The following is a 12,847-nucleotide window of genomic DNA, read 5'->3' as shown; positions in this document are numbered from 1 at the left end:
TTGGTCTATCCTGATCTACTTTCCTGTTTTATAACAGACCTTACAAAATTTCTCTATGAGTTACAGTTACCACTTCCAAGACTTTAGAAGACATGAATTTGTAGCAACTTTGTACTTGCAACGTTAAGATGATGAATATGAAAAAGCCATAGGAGATTGATGTTAGCCAACTATAAATATTATGATTCCAAAAGTGTGATTTAGTGGGATATGCATTATTTTAAAATCTTATCTTGCACTTTATCAAAGGAATTGCGTAATTTTCCATTGAGGTTTTCAACAGTTAGATTCCCATGAAAGGCCAATCTTCTTAGCATGCATGAATACTTGACAGTCAGGTGCCTTTTGCACTGAATAGGCTTGCAAGAAGATAAATGCAACAAACTGCAGAATAGAGATAGTATTCTGGAAAATGCACAAGAGTTCTAATAGAAATAAGTGTGCTTGGCTAATTCACTGTGATCCCACCAATGGTAGCTAGCCTTCTCTGTATTCTATTTCTGAATAAAATGAATGGAAATGTCCTTGTCATTGCTGGAAACAATTGTATTTTAAATATGTAGTATAGACAGGACAGTAATAGGGTGATATGGTAATGATCCAGCTCGTACAAGAATTTTGTAACAGTCCAATGTACGGCTGTTCATGGATTTTTTATTTTTCTTTAGCCAATGGAAATTTGTACTGGAATCGATCGAACCAATTTAAACAATGAATCATGCCATCCAAACTAACAAGTGTCTAGTATATCACTAGGCAATCCAGCTCGTTTACTTGTCTGCAAATTTGAGTTTTGTGAACATAAATGCTGATGTATGCATACAAGGATGCTCAATTTCAATCTATAAAAGCCCAATTTTATGGGCTCTACGTACCCATCAAAGACGATCTTCTGTAGATAATTAAGCATCGAATCAAACAGAATTTGAAGAATAGATAACAAGGAAGACATATTACCACTAGAAGGATGTGATATATATTAAAACTTTGATTGCATAACACATTATGGTTAATTGAACATTGTTTGACGGCGTTGCAGTTTATCAGTATTCCTTAGAAATTGAACTGTTACGAATAGCATACGAAAACACAGAAGTACTCACAGATCTTCTAATAGGTCTTCGGAAGGATCCGCAATCATAAATTAGCAAATAGAACTAGTGATTTTGACGCAGCTGCGAACACATGCGTAGCACAGGGCGGAAGGGTTTGCGCCCATGGTTTCTTTTGTTCGAATTTATGCATTCATTACATTATATTAAATTTGTTTTTTTTTTTTTTGGTTATAGTCTGTATTTAATTTTGATGTTAAATAATTATTAAAACTGTTATTCTTTTTTTGTTGGCAAGAGTATACAACACGATAATAATTTGTGAGCCTCTTATCTAGAGAGGTTTTGAGTTTGAGTCTATTTGAACTTAACATATATTAACAAGGACGCAAAGCGCCAAAGTTCTTGTCTAAGTATAATTTTTGCATATGACAAAGTAGCAGTTTAGATAGTGTTTTATACATTGGATATGCAATAGAATAAAGCAAACTATGCAATTTTCATTGTATTTCAATAATAATTTACATTAGCAAAGCATCTACTCAATTATGTTATGCAACTTGATAGAGAAAAAGTATATCTTATAGCATATCAATGCATATACATTATTTCATTATACATATATGACACAGAGTGTGTACTTGCATATGAGACTCATGCATATACATTGTTTGATTACACACCTTTCTTTATATTGACTAGTATCTTTTGTAACCACCATCAATTATAGCTTGATATGTCATTATAACTATTCATGATACCTGCAAATTCCATTTTATGCATGTTAGTATATTGTGATTATGTCTCATAATAAGTTGCTTTTCATATTTTAAATAAATGCTAATTTGTGACTAGTCATGTTTATCTTTTGTTTTGAGAAGTTGTTCAATCTCCATTTGTCACAACATGATTGATGGCATTGTTCTGGTTTAATGTGAATTGACCTTTCACAGTGAAATCTCGAAGGATAAAGATGAACTTTGATTTGTCCTGTTTGTAGTCCTCAACTTTTGTGTCTTTTAGGCTTGGTAGTAGTTGTTCAACAATGCACTTGTCTATTGAAGACTGGATAATTTGTTTGTTTTCAGTTGTGATGATAGTCTTTAGGTATAATGAATATATTTATGGAACCTCTTGATTGCATCTATTGCAATGAGCTGTTTTGTCTTCTAGCATTCCATAATCCTCAAAATTTAAGTTGCATTGGGAACAAAATGCATGAAATGGATTTGTGAATGCGTTGACTACTTTGAGAACTCCATCAACCTGCAAGATATGTTTTGATATTAATGTAGCTTGTGTAAGAATTAATTAATAGTTGAAGTGCTGAATTATCTAAGTTTGCTTACCTATAATGTTGTTTGTAGCAATGCATTCAAGGCATCCAATGTTCTCTTGTCTTTTAGTGTATAGATGTATGTAGCAACTCCTGTGGGAAATGTTCTGTCCATGTCATTTTGTTGTACAATGTGTCTAAACAACATTGCAAGAGTCTCACCTCTTTGTAATTGGATTGCTATTTGCATGGATTCTTCTTGGAATGTAAGTTGATTTGGAGCTAGTCATTGACAAAACAATTTTATTTTCTACTTTTAGAACTCTGTAGTCAATAGAAACATGACTACTGTACATGTTGCATAAAAAGAAGAGGTATTTAGTGTATTTTTTACATGTACTTTGTCATCATCATTATTTCCATCTTTTATGTTAACAACATATTGGGAGCCAGTTTGTCGTCCTATAACTACTAGTGCACCTATTGTACCAATGTCATAGGTACTTATGCTTGTGAGTAGCTGTTTGATTGAGGAGCTTGGTATGAATTTGTATTCTTGGCAAAGTCGCGGCATAGTTTCAATTGTGCTTGAATCTTGGAGCTTCAAGATGCAATCTGAATCTCCATGGTCAAAGGTTGTTTTGTGTCCTAGTTGTAATCTTGACACTATAATGGATGTTCTTGGAACTATCTTGTTTTTGTACTCTTGTACTAAATTCCCTGTCACATTTAAAGTTATTGTCATTTCTCCTTTAGAGTTTGTCAAGTCTACATGTAGCACCTCTTGTGTTTTGTTTTCTCTATCCAGTGTTGCTATATATACGACAAGTATGTCTCCTTCAAAAGTGTTTCCTGCTTTTCTTAAATTCAAGTCCTCAATTGATATTGCATTGGGGTTTCCTAGTTTTGACCTGCACAAAGTATTATGGTGTTAGTCTAGTATTGTAGTGGTTTGATATTTAACATTTCTTCAAATACTAGAAATTCATGTATTGATTTATCATTTTTCATGTGGGAATTCATGTTATTGGAGATGAGAAAAGCTCAATACCTTTTTGTTGTTTGCTCTTACTTAACATGCATTCCCTTTCCTATTCTTTTGCTTCCTTCCATTATTGTGCTACACAAAAATGTAGAACATTGAAATATATACTATTAAATTAGAGTTATTGTCTTTGATAGTATTTGCATTCCTGTATGTGTTCTTCTATTTAATTTTGTGTTTGGTTGTCTCTATATTAGCAATCTAGAGTGGAGTATGAAACCTTATGAATGTAGCAAGGTGATCAGTCCAGTATGCTTCTGCTTTGTAACAACAACATATATTACTTGAGTTTGTCCAGATGTGATCAATTGATGGATTGTATACATTTTGTGTTTTTTCTGTGATGTAATTCATGCTGTGGTATTGCATATATTTTTAAAGATTTTCTTTCCTAGCATTTCTTGTTGACATCAATATTGAAATTGCCTACAATGTATAGATCAGTCATTGGTTTGACATATGCGGTGACTTGTTGAATAATAGTGGCATATTCTTCAATGGGTGTTAGGTCTTGCATAAAGATTACATATATTTAGTTCATTGATTTTGATCAAAGTTGTTATTGTAATAGATTCTATAGTTGTTGTGTTATATTTCTTTATCTTTGAAATGACTAGGGTTTTGTTAGCTAGTGTCATTATACCATGTATGTGGTAGGCATTGAAGTTGTTGAAATGTTGGAATTCATCATTTATTTTAGGGATTTGCATGTGTACTTCTTGAATGCAAATGATGTCAGATGACATTAAATCATAGTCATTAGTTATGTCATTTATGTAAGGCTTTAAACTACGTGTGTTTAGTGTGCATAATAGCATGGATGGTGTGTTATGACAACATGTATCATCATTCTCGAATTGCTATTTTGCACTTGATTGTAGGCGAGACATTTCAAGATGTATTCACTCTTTGATTTTAAAAAATTTTGGTGTTAGAGGTTTTTAAAGGAATAATGAGTCAATTGTTTGAGTTCGTGATAGTGTTATGTATGTTAATCCATGTTGTCTAACGCCTATGAGGTCAAAAGCCATTGCCTCCATTTTAAGTCCTTGTGACCTATGTATTGTTCTTGCACATGCTATCTGTATAGGGAATTGTTTTCGTACAATAATTTTATTTTTCACCGATGCCTTTTGGATAGGTCGAATAATGCATAGTATTGGTACCCAATCATTTTCAAATTTTTATGTATAGCATTGTACGCGTTTCTTGCGTTGTTGCTATCCACTTGTATTGTCGTTAAATCTTATCCAAACTATGTTAAAATCATTATATTTTGTGTATCCTTTAAATATTCCATTTGATCCATTTAGTAGACCATCTTTTGTGTTGTAGTTTTTTGCATATAGTTCTACCAGAATATTTGGTTTGAGATGAATTTGATGTGGGAGCGAAATTGTTCATGTGTGTAGGCATAATGCATTTTTATTTTCATCATGTTTGTCAATGGCATTGAGGACAGTCATTTCACTAGGAACTATTGCAAATATTTTTGTATTATGAGCATCAACATCGATTCTTTTATAGAAAAGGAATGGCAGTGTTGGGTTCAATGGTGGTTTTCTCATGCATTGTTCGTTGATATAGTGCACATCTTCACTTGTTTGCATGCCTATTCGTATTTTGTTGAGAACATTAATGAATTTTTCATCCTTTTGCCTTATCATACGTGTTAATGAATAACATTTAACATTGTCTATCCAAAAATCATAAAGCATCAATTCTGACATAGTTGCTTTATTTTCAAATACGACTACGTCAAGTACTAGTTGTGCTTGGTACAAGTCTCCACAGAAAATAATATCAACATTTCCAAAGTGTACGGTAGGCATTTGCATTATCTCAAGCAATCATTTGTCAATGTAACGTAGGAATGTGGCACCAACTAATGATATCTCATTGATGAGAAGTACACGTAACTGATCATAGTGCTTTGACATTGCATCTAGTATGTCACTATTGAGTGGCAAGAAGTCAGATGTGATAAAAGGTATGTGGAAAGTTGAATGTACTGTGATTCCACCTACATTGTGTGTTGTTTTTCCTATGTAAGCCGTTATTAGGCCCTTTGGTTTGTTGGGATCACTATCGATGTACTTATTGTAGATCCGAAGGAGAGCTTGGTATATAACTTTTGCAGTGAAAGTCTTTCCAATTCTGGCTCCGCCTATCAAGAATAGATGCAATGGGTTCTTGTTGTTTTTAATTTTTTTTAACAATATATTTGACGATTGCTTGTTGCTCTCTATTTAGCATTTGCCTCAATTTTTGGTACTCATCGGTGTCCATAATTTGTGGATGGTGGCTTATTTTAAATGTGTTATAATGTATGTTGCTTTGTATCTTTTGTACCTTGTGTTGGATGTCTTTTTATATGTCAGATTGCTCAATTTTCTTATGTTTGTTGATTGTGAGGGTTTGGCCATCCATGCCGTCATTTTTCAGTATCTAGATCCTTGACTGCTTTTTCCATGTCACCCCATGCAGGAGTTGTGTTATGGTTAAACTTTGCTTGATTCATTATGATTATTTGCTGATAGTATAAATGTGCTTGTTCCCATGATGTAAAAAATTTGTTTCAATGTGATCTCATTGATTATAAATGGCACATAGAGTATTAATTGTTCTCTACAATAATTTTCTAGGTCCATGTGTTTGCTGAAGTTGATAATGCTTTTTGTGTGTATTTTGTGCCCTTTTTGCTACACTTGGAGACAAATTCTACAAGGCATATGCTATGAAGGATTGGAGATCGACTTAAATAGTAGTCCACTAAGGATTTTGAGAGGACATTTTCTAACTCATCAAGTTATTTAAGTAATTCTTTATTGCTTTTCAATATAAATGTGTGATTGTGATCATCTCTTATGTCTATGAATATGCACTTTCTTGAGCTATGATTTAGTGGCAGTGATAGAACTATGTGTACTGCTTGTTGTGATGACATTTGTTGTAAATTTAGTAGTGCATTTCCTAGCTTTGTTATCATTCGTATTGCATCGATACTATCTTGTTTGTGGTCATTACATATTCTTTTAAATGCATTTTTCATTGTTTTGTCCACTTTTGTCATGTATGAGCTACAATACATTGTTGCAGCATATGCATTCAGTACAAATTGTGCATCAGTATTGGCTCTCCATAGTTGTGGAATTCTCTTTGCAAAGCTATTGTTCCAAATTTATGATGGCTTTCATCACAAAAAGAGCGTTGATTGTTGTAGAGTTGATCTTAGAGCCAAGATATATTCTTCTTCATTGGTTCCAATTTCATCTAAGAACATTTGAAATGTGTATGACAAGTCATAGTTTGCCTTTTCTAATATTGCAAAGATACTTGTTGCTTTTGAACTTATTGCTTCATTCTTCTCTGACAATGGTTCAAGTATTGTTGTCCTTTGGAGGGGTGGAAAAGGAAAATTATATCTGCATGAAATCTTTCTTAGTCTTCTACATTGCTTTATGTGGTGGTGCTTGCGAATTGTATGAAGACTAGGCTCTATATGTATAGTTGCACAAGTAATGTACTTGTCAATAAAGTCTGTGATGGATGCATTGCTATATGCTCCATATATTGGTGCATTTTTTACCTAGAGTAGGAAATGATCATGTTCATTTCCTCGATTTTGGAATTCAGTTACAGAGAATTAATCCACAACATTTTCAAAGAATGATTCATCAGTTAAAATTAATTTCTTCATTGCATCTATTATGTTCCTATAGTATTGTGCACAAGTCACTGGGTCTTTCTTTATTGGATTGAATTTGTCACCTTTTGTTTCATACTCTTTTTGTTGTTCAATTTTTTACTGATGCACATTGTGCAATTGTTCGAGTGCACTTAATAGTGGATACCAATTTTGTTCTGCACTAGTAAAAGTAACAAAAAAAGTTGGAGGCCCTAGTTGGCGTATCATTGCAAAAATATTCTTCTTAAGTTGGTGTACGTAGTCTAGTGATATTCTCATTCTTTTGAAGTCAATATATCCAATGTTTGATTTGAGAATTCCTTCCAAGTTGATTTTTTGCTTAACATCTTTTGCTTGTAATTTGCATCCTTTCAATTGTCCCTTTCATATTCTTATCCACATTGTAGAGAGTATCTATTGCACCAATATCTTGATAGTCTTGAAGAAGATATTTTTCGTGTGGTATGCAAAGTACCTTTTTGATTGCAGGAGTTCCCATTGTGCAATCTTTTGGTAAGAAAATCTTTGAATGATGTCTTCGTCACGTGGTTTGCCAAAGAATAATGTGGGAAAATTCATTTTCTCGGCATATTTGTCTTTGAATATTCCAATTGGGTGGTGCTCTTGTGCAGGTGCGACGTCAATTATTTTGTCTTGCATTTTATGTATGGATCTAGATTCAATGAATCCATGTACCAAGGTTTCTGAAGGCTCATTATGTTCTTCATCATCATTTGGATGTGTTGCATTTTCACTGAATGGAGAGGATGTTTCATCTTCAGAACTTGCATATGTTCTTTCTTTCTCAACATTAATTTCAAGAGCTTCTTTCCAATCTTTTTTTATTTTAACATTTTCCATTATGTATAGTGGTGTACTTGTGAGTTTTGAGAGTGCTTGCATCACTACATTTGGCTGCACCATTCTTATTTGAAATGCATTTTTGTATTCTAGGTGCCTTTTGAGAGCAACGACAATAGTTGTTTTGCTATTGGTTGTTTGTGGTAGTGCATTTTGTATGATATTCATGTTCATAGGAACATTGATAATAGAACCTGTCAGTCCCACTTGTGATCTTTTGTATCCCAGTTCCCATATTTGAGCAAATGCAATTCTCACTGACACTAGTCATTCTTCTAGTTTTGACAAGATTTGCACATCTTCTATTGGTTCATTAATTCTAATATTTTTTGGTGTACTATATGTTGGGAGCTTGAAGTGTTTCAATGCAAACAAGCATGTTTGACAGATGAAATTATTTGGCACTTCATATTTTATTTGTGATAGAGTATAATAGTTGTTCTTTTCCTTTTGTTTCATTGGTCTGATGTCTTTCATGAAACACAATAGTTGACAAATTGAGCATGTGTGTTTTGGTGTATCCTGGATTGCTGTTTCAAACATCTCTAATGGTGATAATCCAATTTTTTTTTAAGTAGACGACACTATCCTGCCTCTCTTTTTTGTCCTTTGGATTCTAGATGTGCATGTTGACTTATTTTGAGTGTTCTTGCTTTGATTTGTATCATTCGTTGTATTATTTTGTGTATCTCTAATAAATTTCTTAAGATGACATAGTCGAAGTGCATTTGTTGTATTTTTTCTAGTATTACTTGAAGAATCTCTGATAAATCTCTTGAGGCAACATAGTCAAAGTACATGTTTTCTATTAGGGCTTTCTAGTTTGATATTTTTAATGTGCACCTTGTCATGTCCTATATTATTTTTGTTTGCAACTTCTATAATGTGTTGCGTGTTATGCTCTTTTATAAATCTGTTCAGTTTATTGTATCACATTTGTGCTCGATGAATGACTCTTTTTGACTATAATCTTATTAGTGGTTCAAAGTGACCAACAATAGGATTTGTATCATGAAAGAGGATTGAGTATGCTTCTTCTTCTATTGATTCATTGAAGTGCAAGTACTTTCTTGCTATTGTCATTGACCAAATGCATATTTGTATTTTTAACCACTTGGATAACTAATGAATGCAAAATATATCTCCCCATAGTTTGACTTCTCCATTGTGTATGTTTTGGTTTGCAAAAAGTCGCATTATGCACAAATATGTTTCTAGATCATGTACTCAGTGCAATTCATATAGAGTTTGTGGATGAAGTTCTGTATTATACGAATGCAATGCTTCTGATTCACCTTCTTGTTTGCATTGTAAGAAGTAATCAATGGTTCGATTTCTTAGCTCAAGTGATGTATATCTATAATTTAGTAGTAATTCCAAGGCGTCAAATAAATAGTCTCCTATTTTGTACTTGAATGTTGGTTCTCTGCATAGTCCTTCATTCTCTAGTACAATGTGTTGGCTTGTAATGCTCTAGGTCTATAATTTTGTTGGTAAACAGATTTGTCCTTTCTTGTTTCCTGTGAAAATATGACTCTTAATGCCCAAATGATGAACAATATCTATTTACAATAGTTGAAAAGCCATTCTCCGATTACCGACATCTCTCTGAATTGGTAGGTACAACTCCCTATGTGAATGATGTTCAAGAAATTATGTTTTGTTCCTAAAACTAATGCAGGGTATGCTCTTAACCTAAGAGCAGAAGAGGCAAACCAAATTAAGTCTAACCAAAACTTAATTCAGGCGAGAAAAACTAACTAATCTACAAACCAAGCGATAGAACTCACAAATCTTATGAATCCATATGCTCAGCATCAACTAAACTACAAAAATTATCAACAGAAATATAGATGAAATAATCAAGAACTTCCAATGAATCCTCCCTTGAATATCCCATAGCACATCTTACTTTGGTTAGTTCATATCCTCATAACAAAAGAATAAAACATCTTTTCTTTCCTTCTGCAATTCAGATTTAAAAGAAAGAGACATAGAAGCAACAATTAACTAACTAAATGGAACAGAAAATCATTGATGTAAAACACCCTTCCATTGACTCTGCAACCTAAAGTCTATTACATCAACAATTTGCCCCCCCATCCATCTAGAAGAATTTGTAATAAAATCATGCTCTTCAATGACCCTTCAGTTATTCTTCAGTTCCAGAACTGATTGTTCGATTTCTCTAACTCTTCCCCTCTTTCACCACTTCTCTTGGCCTTTATCTTTCTATTTGGTCCACATATTTGTCCTTTAGTCCCATTCATAACCGATTCTTAAAAAAGAAACATCCTTATATCATTAGGAGATTGAGAATCGTATTTTCAAATATTTCCCCTTTCTCTCGAGCCTTTTTCTTTCTTGGCTTTTTAATCTTCTTGGAAATCAAACTCGAGGATATTTAGGAAAAATATAGAATATGAAATTTATATGATTAATTTTCTTTTGGGTATCTTCTATTGTCGGGATGTGAGTTTTTGGAATTATGCAGATGTATTCTTTTTTTTATATCTGAATATACTGAACTATCTTTGATCAATCATGTGTCACGATATTGGCATTGAGAATCTTGATTGCTATCAAAATCTAAATGTGGATGGCTTCTGCTAATTAAAGAGTACCTGATGAGGTTTTTATAGCCGATCACTCTCGCTCGGTGTCTTCAACATTACTGTATTAACTTCAAACATTTGGTCAAACATATGGTGCATGCATTCTTTGCCATTAACATCTGAATACATAACTCCGTTGGCGTAATGGTCGGGCAATACTACCTCGTGTTGTTATGAAGGTTGGGGTCTTCACATTTGATGCAGTGTTAAACTATCAATATGCGCAGGTGATTGGTGTGAGAAAAATAGTCATGTCATCCTGCTATGTATCACTGTGAAGCTCTTATATGCATTAAGTTAACCGCTCAATGGAGGCTCTCTGCATTTGGTTGGACGTTACAACAAAAACTGTCCAAGCCATCATTCCAAACCGACAATTTGTAAAGACTTTGATGTTGTGCCATTCGCACCCAAATACAATTTCCTGCAATGCATCAACCCAATAATGATGCCCTATTTGTGGCAGTAGAATATTCAAGGTTTTGAAGCTTATGCTTTGCGAATAATGAAAGATCGCTCTCTCTTGTACTCCACTTTGTCTCTCTAATGCATGATAACAAGGGCCCTTCTCACAACCGATTCAATAAATCTCATTTTTGCTAAATCATCAAGAAGATGTCTCTCAGACATGACATTGCCGATTCCCATTCACCTTTTTATCTGTGTCTTGACTTGCTGAATTTCATTTTTCATTTCCAGTGTCAAGTTTATTTGATCAGTAATGCCAAAACATGCAACATCCATTGTAGACAAATTGAAAAGTCTCACGGATTTTGTTACATGTTCCTCTGTCGCCACAGGTGATAGTTGCATCTTTGCTATGGACTCACTAATCTAAATAATGGCTTCTAATCGCCTGACGGTAATTGGTATGGGTGTAGCTTCTCCACTTTCATGGGTTTGTTGGTGCATTTGTTGTCTAATTCTAACATAGTTATTTTGTAACATGGTAGCAGCAGCATCCGATAGCCTAAGTTTGCAGTTTACTCAGTAGTAATCAATGAATCTTTTAAGCCAATTTTCTTTATCCAAAGCATCTGAATCCTTAGTTGTTTGCCCTGCATTTGCATGTACTTTTATAACATGACTCACAATGAGCTTGTCTTGATCATAGATCCGAACATCCTTTAGAATGAAGATGAGATCAAATCGAGAAAGAATTGTTGTCTGCAAATCTATATTATCTTGTGCTATCTTGAGATCATCATAACGTCCAAAAGGTGGATTGGTTGCTGCAAGCACTAAGGTGTGTGAGTTGAGAACAGTTGTAATGCCTACCTTTGCTATGGATATTGTTTGTTGTTCCATTGCCTCATGAATTGCAAACCTATCCTCTACCCTCATCTTATCAAATTCATCAATACAAACAACCCCTCCATCAGCCACAACCATTGCACCTCCTTCAAGATAGAACTCCCATGTGCTGGAGTCACGAATAATAGATGTTCTTAAACCAGTAGCTGATGATCCTTTTCCAGAAGTGTAGATAGCTATTAGGGCCGTCTTCTCAACAAATTTAAGGAACTGCGACTTAGCAGTTGATGGATCACCCAATAGAAAAACATTAATGTCTCCTCTTAATCTTACTCCATCAGGTAATCTCTTTCTTGATTCTCCAAATAGAAAATAGGCAATAACTTTCTTAACATTGGGATGACCAAATATAGATGGTGCAATCATGGAATAGAACTTTGTGTATGCATCAGATCTCTGAGAAAATTGTTTGAACTCCATTTCTTCATCTGTAGTAAAGGAAGTGGGGCCTCTGTTGTCAGCCTCTGTAGCTTGTTCAATACCTACAACTCTGATATATGGTTGCCTGATGACTATTGCTTCTTTTTGTGCAGAAGTATTGTTTGCTTGGAAAATACTGTATATACCCATTACAGTCAATCTTGTCCCAGGCACAATTGACTATACTAGATTTTGATTGATTGCAAGCAACATATTCCTAGGAAATTCTCCAATGGATACATCTAGGTATATCAAGCTCCCGAACCAGGGAGGTGAAGTCATAAAAAGTCCCTCTGTCAAAGTACAACTCTATTTGCCTGAGAAACTCAGTCTTTACACCATTATGCTCAACTTTCTCTCCTGCGATGGGTTCTATACAAACCTCTCCAACAACATGTCCTTGGCTTTCAAAAAGGGGCACCAAAGCTGTTTGCCCATTATCCTTCTTCACAGTAGCATGTTTGCAATTTTTTGCCATCTGAAAATGTAATAGAGAAGGTTCAAGGGGGCTCAAATGCCCCAATAAGATAATTCAATTTTACAACAAAGCAACACTCCTGTGCTATTACCAAGATT

General features: G+C 34.1%; 1 protein-coding gene and 1 pseudogene across 6 annotated transcripts in view; both read right to left on the bottom strand.

Annotated features, from left to right (window-relative positions):
- Nucleotides 1-1,257, bottom strand: part of DPMS2 (dolichol phosphate-mannose biosynthesis regulatory protein-like protein) — a 118,326-nt gene extending 117,069 nt beyond the window's left edge. For 2 of the 6 annotated variants that reach the window (XM_089817677.1, XM_089817690.1), the window contains exon 1: nucleotides 1,104-1,247. The gene's annotated coding sequence lies outside the window, so the exon portion shown is untranslated. Of the gene's footprint in view, nucleotides 1-1,103 lie in introns of all 6 variants that reach the window. The other 4 variants (XM_089817684.1, XM_089817693.1, XM_089817670.1 and 1 more) reach the window with 3 other exon arrangements.
- Nucleotides 1,258-10,735: 9,478 nt separating this feature from the next.
- LOC149576523 (DNA replication licensing factor MCM5 pseudogene) lies at nucleotides 10,736-12,553 on the bottom strand (annotated as a pseudogene).
- Nucleotides 12,554-12,847: the final 294 nt, after the last annotated feature.

This window comes from Cupressus sempervirens, chromosome 1 (assembly GCF_028749045.1).
Source record: "Cupressus sempervirens isolate cs-2001-9-10 chromosome 1, ASM2874904v1, whole genome shotgun sequence".
In the NCBI taxonomy this organism is placed as follows: Eukaryota; Viridiplantae; Streptophyta; class Pinopsida; order Cupressales; family Cupressaceae; genus Cupressus; species Cupressus sempervirens.
Note: the sequence above shows the minus strand (reverse complement) of the source record. Positions and strands in the feature narration are given on the sequence as shown.